Source organism: Humulus lupulus, chromosome 7 (genome assembly GCF_963169125.1).
Source record: "Humulus lupulus chromosome 7, drHumLupu1.1, whole genome shotgun sequence".
NCBI lineage: Eukaryota > Viridiplantae > Streptophyta > Magnoliopsida > Rosales > Cannabaceae > Humulus > Humulus lupulus.
In genome coordinates this window covers 65,995,058-66,005,641 of record NC_084799.1, presented here as the reverse complement: position 1 = coordinate 66,005,641, position 10,584 = coordinate 65,995,058, and positions in this window count along the sequence as shown.

Here is a 10,584-nt window from a genome sequence, read left to right as displayed (position 1 = left end):
TTTGCACCTCAACGTGTAAATATCTTAACCATTATATTTAACCAATCTCAACTCCATGTGTTGTCATTTGCTGACGTGGTCGATAAGTAAAAAATGGCCTGGAACATTTTCCCCCAAAGTCTCTGGCGTATGGTCTACGGTGGAGATTCTTGGTATTTGACGCGTGGTGGAGAATATCTGTTCGCTCGGTTGGAAATCCTCGAGCTCGGTGGGACACGTGTTGGCAATGAGAGTCACCTCAGAACTTGCAACTGCATTTAATGTGTGGACACGTGGCACTCGTTTAGTTGTCGAGCCTGCGAGTGCATTAAGTGCTGAAGACACGTGTCACTTTCCGACTGGTCGGGACTCTGCAACTTCCCTCGCTAGCCTGTCCTAAGTAGTAGGTTGTCAACTCGACGGGCGTCTTGAGATGATACTACCCCCAGCAAACCGCTGGATGGTACTCGAGTACTTGCAGTTGTAATCCGACCGTTGATTCAAATTTTGAAATATCCTACTTAAAGTCAAGATTTTTCCCTCATTTCCTTCCACCCCCGAAATCTTACACCCATCTTCTTCTCTGTGCACCCTTGAAGTTTCCTTCACCGAGGAAAGAAATTGCTCTCAACTGCAATTTTCCCTAGAGCCTATTGGTTACCCCAACAGTGTTGCAAGGATCTTCGAAGTTGACGGATGCCAGTTTATTCGTTTGAGGACCACTTATTTGTTGGGAAAACTTATACAAGATCTTGTTTATTTTCATGTAAATCATATATTAAAAAAAAATTAATATATGAAAACCTATAACATGTTTCTATAATTGAATTTAAAAAGAGATAATGATAAGAACACTTACATTATACGGAGTGAAATGATTAAGTCCTTCCTTCAGTTTCTCTAACCCTGGAATCCTTTCAGTCGCAGGTTATCACCAAGAAATTGAACCGATCTTCAAATTTCTTCACAAGCTTCCAAAGTTTCCTTAGAATCACCTAGACTAGAGTGGAAAATTCTCATCACATGAGATAGATATAAAGAGAAGAAGAGAAGAGAATATTGAGGCTTAGAAAAGGAATTTTATTGTAGAGAGTCTAAAACCCTAAAGTGTCAAAACTAGATCTTTTGATCTTCTGTTCTGCACCAGATCTTCTAATCATCCGATTTCAACTCTCACTTAGCATTCCTTTTATAGGCTCAATCAGGTCACTTTTTTTATTAAAAAAATCAATAAAATAATAGGTAATATCAGCCATTAGGTCGAAATTCTCATGGGCTTTAGGCCTGGAATTTTCCATTTAATTATAAGCCCGTTGGACTTAAAATCAAGGCCTGTATTATTTTCTATTGATTAATTAATTAAATAATTATTTATATCCTTTATCATATTAATTATTTAAAATTTGAACATTGATTTGAACTTATTTAATAATTTAGACACCAATTTGTCTTAATAAATAAATCTACCCTAAAATCTCTTTTCTCTCTAGATTGTAGAACTATGTGAAACTATCCAAAATTGACTTGACCAACTTTGATAATTCTAATTAATAATTAAATCAATTAATTGAGACTATCTAGATGATTTTATCCAAGGTACAGTGGGGACCATGGGCCTATGAAATCAAGCTCTAATAAGTTATTATAAATTTAACAAATAAATTTACTAACTTATTAATTCCTCGTGACTCCAGTAAAGACTTAGAATCTCACTCTTGAATTCGTAGAATGCTCTATAAGAAATATAGATACGTTATTAGTTATCCATTGTTACAACCATAATTATCACTCAGTCCTCTATAGACAGCCTACAATGAGATGAGACTAAAATACCATTTTACCCCTCATTGTATTTTATTCTTAAAACACTTAGTTCCTTGTAAATGATATTTCAGTAAATTGATATTAATTACTGAAATGAGATCTCTATCATTAGCACCTCGAACCAAACTAAAAGGAAACCATCATTTTAATTCTTCATCAGAAGCTATAGATGTTCATATCTATTATTAACACTCCCACTCAATTATACTACCGAGTTCCCAAGATGTAAGTATGGGCTAGTCTGTAGGGTAAGCTGGTAACGAAACAGTCAAAGAACTCAAATAATATAATCAGTTAGAATACTAACCACTCAGAATTAAGATTGAATTGACCTATGGTCAACTATATGATATGATTATAATAGATAATAATGGTATGCTTACTTATCTTATCCACTATCAATATCGGTCCAGTCTGATGTAACAAATACATCCGATCTTATTTACTTTACTAATGTTCTGGAAAGAACATAACACTGTAATGTGTAAGTAGATCATATCGTAGATTGGAAAGTCAGTGTAAATCCTGTGCATTGACTAATCTAAGAACTAGCTTATGTTTGAATGTATAATCATATTTATATTCCACTGTGATTATGTCACTCTAAATATGATTAGCTATATGTTCAAGAATTAATAGAAGTTTATATTAAACAAATAATCATGAAAATAAACACATGTGAGCAAAGTGATCGACCAAGTCAAAAATTATTTCTATTCTTTTATTGATAATAAAATGAGATTACAAAGATATTGAGTTTTAATTAGAGCATAAAACCCCAACATTATCAAACATATCGACGCTTTTTATCACGCAAGTCCTCTATTTCTTAGTTTTTATTTTTCCTCTGGACATAAGTTTTAGGGCTTAGAGGCATGCTAGGTGTCAAGGGCATAAGGGGTTTCTCAGGTTTTGTTCCCCCTTTTGGGTCTTTCATCTCTTTTCTTTCTTCACAAGAAGTATTCCTTCATGTGGCTAATCTAGAAACTTTGGTGTTGTTTTCATTGACCAAGTACTTAACTGCTCGTTTTTGTTTCAGATGCCTGTGGCCCTGAACTCGAAGAGTTGCATTCACAAGGGTACGACTCATTCGACTCCAGTTTCCTTTCATTACTCCGCGATGAACTAGTGGGGCCCATCATCGAGAAGTCTCCATTATCTAGGAATCTTTGTTTGCAATGGGAATACCAAGAGTGCGAAGACTTAGCCTTTTCCAGAGAAACTGCGGCTCGCAAGTTTGGAGAACTGCGCGAGGGCAGACGTCAGGGGTTCATAGAACACACCCGAATAGTTCTAACCACTAGACATCCTTCATTATTAGTAGGAGTAACTTTAGCAATACCAAGCCCGATGAGTCAGGCACCAGCTTCCCGAGAAGGTCCCTCGGGCGCCCCACCACCCATGGGACCTGTGTTATACCCTCACAAGTCTCCTCCACGGGCCACTCACTTCAAATATGAGGGATTTATCTCCAAGTTGGACTTAGTGGACGTGCTTAGGGCGATCTAGGAGCACTATGGAATCTCCTCCAATATTTTCATCAATAGAATAACCAATGTAATAGAGAGAGCCTACTATTCTTACAATGGGTTCTCGACATGGAGCCAGGCCCATCTCAAAGCAGGGGCAACCCTTCCACTCCACCAACACTTCATCGACTTCTTGGTGTTGATGCGAATCTCCCCTTTTCAACTAATCTCAAACGCTTACCGACTTCTGGCAGCATTCTATGTCTTCTGAAAAGAGAGGAACTGGGTCCTCTCGAGCCCTGCAGAGCTCCATTACCATTTTTCAACTGAAGGCAGCCCCCAAAAAAGGGGGTCTGGAGGAGGAAGAGTTTTTATCAACTAACCAAGTGGGCCTCACCTTACCGAACCCCCCATCACAACGAGAACAATCACAGGGAATCCAAAAACAAGTTCTTCTTCACCATGGGCTTTGATAGGCACAACAATCACCGACTAAGCCTGGCCTTTAACAGAGTCGGTAAGCATCTATCTCCTTATGTTTTGCTTAGTTGACCTTTATTCATTTAGTGCAGCCTGTCCTCTAATTATTTGGGCAATATTTAAGGCCCAACCAGAAGGATGAGCACTTGGTTAGGGCCAAGACTATCCACACCCCTTCTCACGAAGATTGGGACATCTTACTGCTGACCACCACTACTCGGCTGTAGGAAGCCAGGGTTATTGACGCTGGGAAAAGGGTAGACCGCCTGGACATGAGGGGAATCATAAACTCGCGTCGGAGGGAGAGGCGAGTCTCTCCTGTGTTCGTGGTAGATGAGCCCCTAGTTATAGATGAACTAGGCCTGAGGGCTTTGGAGGAGGAGATCAATGAGGCCACTGAGACTTTTTGGAAGTTTCCCTTGATGACGGATGTAACGTCCTACTAATCCAGGGTCGACTTATGTTGTAATCACCCTTTTGAATTGTAAATGACTATTTAAAGGTTTATTTTGGGATCCCATGTACGAACTTAAACTTTTTAATGAAAGTTAATATTTCTTTGGCCGAAATTTCTAACTCTGATCTGTTAATTACCTTTTGTTACATGTTTATGACCAAAGAACTCGATTAGTGAGTTTAAAACTATTTAAAATACACAGTGTAACGGTCTTGGCTATCCAGGGCGTTACAATAGTCCTTGTGGTTTCGACTCGTACTTTATCGCTATACTGAAGTAGCGGTGAAATATAAATACGAATAATTATTAAATTTGATATGGTTAAGACACCAGTCATAGGTACAATGACCTAAGTAATTAAAAATTGCAAGAGAAAATAATAATAATAAAATAAAAGAACCTAAAAAACACTCAAAGATTACAAGAACAATAAGATAATAAGATTGAACAAATTTAGGAAAACTTTGTCCAAAAATTACCATTTCTTCCCTCTCACTAAAGTTCATTTGGGATGACTCTTGGAAATAGGTTTTTGGAATTAATCAAATCTCTCACTCTTTGCATGAGAATTCTAGAAAAATGAATAAAGTATTTGTTGGATATTGTAACTAACTGTGGTTAGTTGTTAGTTATTGTAGTTAATTCTTTTAGTTAGGTTAGTTATCTAAATACATGTTAGTTTCTTTATTCTTATTAGGAAGTTAGAAAAATAAATAGAGTCATTTTTTATAAAGAACAAAATAGAGAGAGAACGAGGTAGAGAGAACAACGTTGTATTGAGGGTTTCTATGTGAAAGTGAGAGAGTCTTTCTTGTTGGGAGCAAGAGAGAATGGTGAGGAAGGGTTCTGTATTCTTCTGAGTTTTCTATTGGGTGGTCTATGTGGTGTTGTGTGTCGACAAGCTTTTTGGATGTTACATCATTTCTGGGTATAGAGGGTTTCCACCATTATTTTGTACATAGAAGCTTGTGATGATTGTTGCCATTGTTGTGTATGTAACCTGGTTTTATTCTCTTTGCTAGTGAAAAGGTTCTTGTGGGAGACATTTAACTAGAAGTAGGACATTGATTTAGCCTGAACCAGTATAAACCATGGTCTTGCCTTCTATGTGTTTGATAATTTTTCATTGACTGATTTGATTTAATTTTCTTATTCTGAGCTTAGGGGTCATAAGAGATTTTACAACAATGTAAAATGATAATTTGGAGGATTATAAGTAATCACACAACATTTTCTCATTAGGTTTTTTCCTCGAATGAAAATGATCTTTTTGTGTTGATCCCCGTCGACGGTGAGAACTCGTCAACGATATTAGGTCAGAAACCTCAAAAATATATCTTGGAAAATGATGAACTTAGAACGAACTTAGAGAAAACTTGAAGGATAAAAGCGTTGAACAACAACAGATAAATGATACTCGTATATCACCCAATAGCCTCAGTACACATTCAATTTTCCAACCCCTCCCTCAGGTGAATGGAGTCCTTATTTATAGGTAAGCACTAAAGACTCCTAATACATAGTGGTCCTGAAGGGACAAAAGGACATATCTGCAGGCCACAGGTGATCATGGAACAGGTGGTAGTGGTGTTGGATGCGTGGCGGTCGGGTCCAGTACATATCAGGTGTCAGCAGGTAATACCCAGTCTTTTTACTACTTCGTACCCCCATTACATGTATGGTACATGTGTCTGGAATGTGGTAGTAGAGGTTTCACCACGTAATATCTTTGTATTGCCACTACTTGTTTGGTGTGGGCACTCGAGTTGTACTCTGTGCTCTTCCAAGCATGTATGTACTTGGCCTGACATACTCTGTACTCAGGCTTTCTCATCCTCTGTTACTTTAGGCTTGTCTTTGTTTCTCCCAACACTTTACAAGGATGATGTGTGACTTCGAGGTGATATGGCCTAGCAAGATGCCATGGGGCGCGAGGCGCTAATGTGTGCGCAAGGCATCCGGAGGTGCGTGAGGCGCTAGCGGGTGTGCGAAGCGACACAACTCCATGAGGCACCAGAAGGTGCGCGAGGCACTGAGGCTTTACGAGACATCTGGAGGTGCACGAGGCACTAGGGCTAGATAGGGCACTAGGAAGTGCGTGAGGCGCTAGGGCTTTGCGAGGCATCAGGAGGTGTGCGAGGCGCTGGGGCTCCACGATGAACCAGGAGGTGCGCGGGGCGCTAGGGGCTCCGTGAGGCACCAAGAGGTGCACGAGGCATTGGGGCTCTGCAAGGCACTAGGAGGTGCGCGAGGCATAGGCGAGCCTCATCCTCGGATGTTTCTCACCTTTGGCATGAGGGACTTGACACACAGTCTCGCGAGCGAGTCACTTGGGCAGACTGGACCTCGCATAGCGAGGCCTTCTTCTTTAGGCTCTGTGCGACTCTATCATGTTCGACATATGGCAGGTTGGGCCTTGCTATGCGAGTCCTTCCTCCTCAGGTGCCTTGCGCCTTTCTTGACCTCGGCTCGTGACATGTCGGGCCTCGCTATGCGAGTCCCTCTTCCTTAGGCACCTTGCGCCTTCAGCGACTTCATCCTTCTACATGTCGGGCCTCGCATAGCGAGGCCCACTTCCCAAGTGCCTTGCACCTTTACCGATCTTAGCCTACTACATGCCTTGCACCTTTAGAAATTTTTCTATATTCACACTTGCCCCCGAGTCTATGAGCACACTTTCAAGTGTTCCTGTAGATCCCTTGACGTGTTCCTTTAATGACATGTATAGAAATGGTGCTTTGTTGTGTATGGTGTGTTACTTTGTAGTGCACCAAGAAGCACCAAAATCAACTCCCTAAGGTGGTGATCCAAGTGCTTCCTTGTGCTTGAATGTGAGCCAATCATTTTTAGGTGAAGATCCCAAAGTTGCCAAGACTTTTGATCTTCACCATTCATCCTAGACTTGATTTAAAGGACAGGAAGTCTTGACTATCCTTATCAATACCTCAAGGCTTGGATTCATTTTTTTACACAAAAACTTACTTAGCCTAGTGGTATCTCATTGAAGCTATTTCCAAGGGCTCCAAGGTTCTATCATCTATAGAAGCATTCTTCAGGTAATTTTCGCCCCTTTTAATTAAATTCATCTTTTTTTTTTAACTTATTCTTCCTTGTCCCGTGTTTGCATTGTAGGGGTACAAGGTGTTCTCACATTTCTAAAGGTTCGTTCTTGCCTATCGCTTGACCCCTCTTCACACGCCCAAAAGCCTGTCCTCGCACATCTACGGACTCACATACATGCACCCAGGTACACCTTCCTCCCCCAGCGATATGCATGTCTATTTTATCTTTTATACGAGGGTAGGGCCATAGGTTAGTATGTACCTATTCCTTAAGAGTTCTTTGTTCCCATGGCGTGTTAGACAATATACATGGGTCTCTATCTTACACCCTTTACACTCGTGTTGTAGATATAGGGTTGTCTTCACGCAGACACGTCGTTAAGTCTTAGCTTGCCTATGGCGTCTGGATGGTCTTTTAAAGTCTCACCTAACGTTGAGCCTAATGATTTGTCTTCTTCTAACTAAGAGGCTGACATTTGCAAACCCTCTGCAAATGTGGGTGTGCGAATGCTCTATCTGCAGAGGTTATCCTACCTCAGGCAGAAGGCATGGGGCCTTGAGAGTGAACTCGAATCTGTTACCAGTGGTGGGGGTTCAGGTTTCTCCCCATGGCATGAAACATATGTCTCCCAACTAAAATCAACCCTTCAAGATTGCATAGCCAAAATTGCTTGCCTAGAGTAAAACCTGCCACTTAAACCTCCATTGTCCTATGGCGATGGAGCCCCAGGCTCTGGGGGTCCTGCTCATGGGGGTGCTGATTGTGATCCATTTGATCCATTTGAACTTGAGTTTCTATTCATGGTCTTTCCCTCGTTTCTTCATCTGTCCACGACCAAACGCATAGGGTCAAATAGTATGCGGGTAGAAGTAGGACATGTAGAAGGTCTTTTAGGGGGTTGATGAAGTCAATCGTTCACAAACCACCTATTGTTTCTATCTAGGTATCGAACATGCTGAGGGAGATCTTTGACGAACGTGGGCATCGAGTCTACTCTTACCCATATTAAGCTTTCTAACATGCTGAAGGCCCATCAACTGTTACCAGACATCAGCTTCGTCATTCCATCTCGTAACAACCGTGCGTTTGAGCTGCCTAAGGGGCTTGTAGAATTGAGCAACTCATTGATCAAGTCTGGAGGGGTCTTGCCACTCCACCCCTTCTTTGTTAAGATACTTAACTATTTCGAGCTAGCACCTCTTTAGCTGTCTCCTAACTCTTGGGTTGTGTTGAGTTGTTTGTATGTGCAATACAAGCAAGTGCACCTTCAGGGGACCTCCATGACAAGGCCCATCATCTGTTCACTTTGAGGGAGAACCCAACAACCCCTTGCTTCTATCAGCTCTAGAAAGTTGTGGCTCTCACAGGGTACCCCCTCGTGGAGGGCTCTATTTCCAATAGGGGTTTGTGGAAGAGCAATTTTTTCTTCACCAATAGCGTATCTTCCTAGCATACACATTTCAACACATCAAGTAAGCCTTTTCTACCTGCATGTATACATATATTACCTTTTTAGGTTATTTTTTACTTTTCTTGACCCCTCTTCTTAGGTTTGCCTAACTATACTTATTTCTTTTCCTTGACCATAGGTCTTGAAGGGGTTTTCGGCCTTGCTTTGAGTTCGAATGCCCGCGATCGTGTGGCGAAGGTCCTAGATGTATCAACTTTATGCAAATAGGCCTGAAACCTTTTCACTGAGGGCAATCTCTATTTGTCCAAGTTGCTGTCTCCAAACCAAGCCATTTCCTTATGCTTCCTCTCATCCAAGTCTACCATCCCGAACAATGATGAAGATGATGAAAACTATCACTAATCTGAGGGTGACCTGATGGATACTGAAGAAGAGGTTGAGGTGGAGTCCGAGAACTATTCCTGTTTAAGATCCTTGGCTGACGGGGCCGGGGATGTTGCTGATGATGGATGCACCGACAACGTCACTTCCTGGATCCTATCGCTGGTAGTAGTAGTTGGTGAGTTTGCTTTCAATGCCCATCCTCCTGCTCCTCCTATCTCGAAGAGGAATTTTTTCCTGCCTTCCTTTGACGATGCTCTTCCACCCTTGGGGCGCATTTGGGACATGCCTCTTCGAGTGCCTCGCTTCCTGAAAAGGTGACTCTGCTCCCCTCCGTTCCCCGTGCTCCGTGGATGGATCACGACCTTCTTGGTCCCCTTCCTTATTTAGGCATGCATCGACAAGTATACGTGTCTCTCCCCACCGAGCCCATGCTTCCACTTCCCGGGGGCATCCTTTAGCGACCCAGTACGGAGAGGCCTTGAGCCATAACATGGGGAATATTTTCAAAGATGAGTGGGGGTCTATGTATGATATTCCAGATGCCGAGTTAGGAGAGGCTTATATGCGAGCCTCTATGCAGGTGCTTGTCAAAACACTTAATGTATGTTTTTCAATTTTGATATCGCCTGATCATTGATGTTTTGTTTTGTTTCGTTTCTTTGTTTTTACTTAGTCTTCCATCTTGGGTCATCGTTTTGTCGCCTTGAGATCCTCATCCACACAATGGTTACAGTTCAAGCTTGAGGAGGCGATGAAGGACCTCCCCTTGGCCGAGGCAGAAAAAGATGAGTTGACCGCACGGGTCAGTGACTTGGAGGGCTAGCTTGCTGAGGCAATTCGCCAGAGGGATGCTGCACTAGCAAGGCCACGTTGACTTCTTGGTCTAACACTAGGCTTGAAGCCAATAGTCATACCCTGAATAAGAAGATTAACACTCTCGAGGTTGAATTGGTGAACGCTGAGAATGGCATAGTCGAGCGCACATTGCATGTCGTGTGGAGGACTAGCCCTGATGTCAACCTGTCCCCCTTTGGAGAGTATGCGACTGAGAAGATTGTCGAGTGGAAAGGTTTGGGTGGGAACCCATAGGCCCTCTTCGAGGCTTATTATTATATTTTTTTACTGTTGTGTAACCCTCTATGTTTTTTTTTGCATGGAACTTCTTTTGGTTATATGTGGAATTGTTTACGTGTGAGGTCCTTTTATGTTCGCCTTTGTGTGCGCAACTTTTATATATGAGACCTTTGCTTATCTTTGTACTAACTGTGAGGATGTATTGGCCTTTTGAGCCTTTGTCATTCTCTTTTGGTTATCATGCTTTAGGGGCTTTGATAAGTCCCTCTTCTTTGATTAATTCCTTATGTCTTCCTTGGACTGATGATCGTAGTATTTTTGGTGCACATTGACTATACTTGTAAGGACATGTCAACCCTTTGGGTTCTTGGCATCCTTTTATATTCTTTGTGCGCACTTTTTATTTTGTGCGAGAAGCGTCCTTCTCGTCATTATGCATAGTA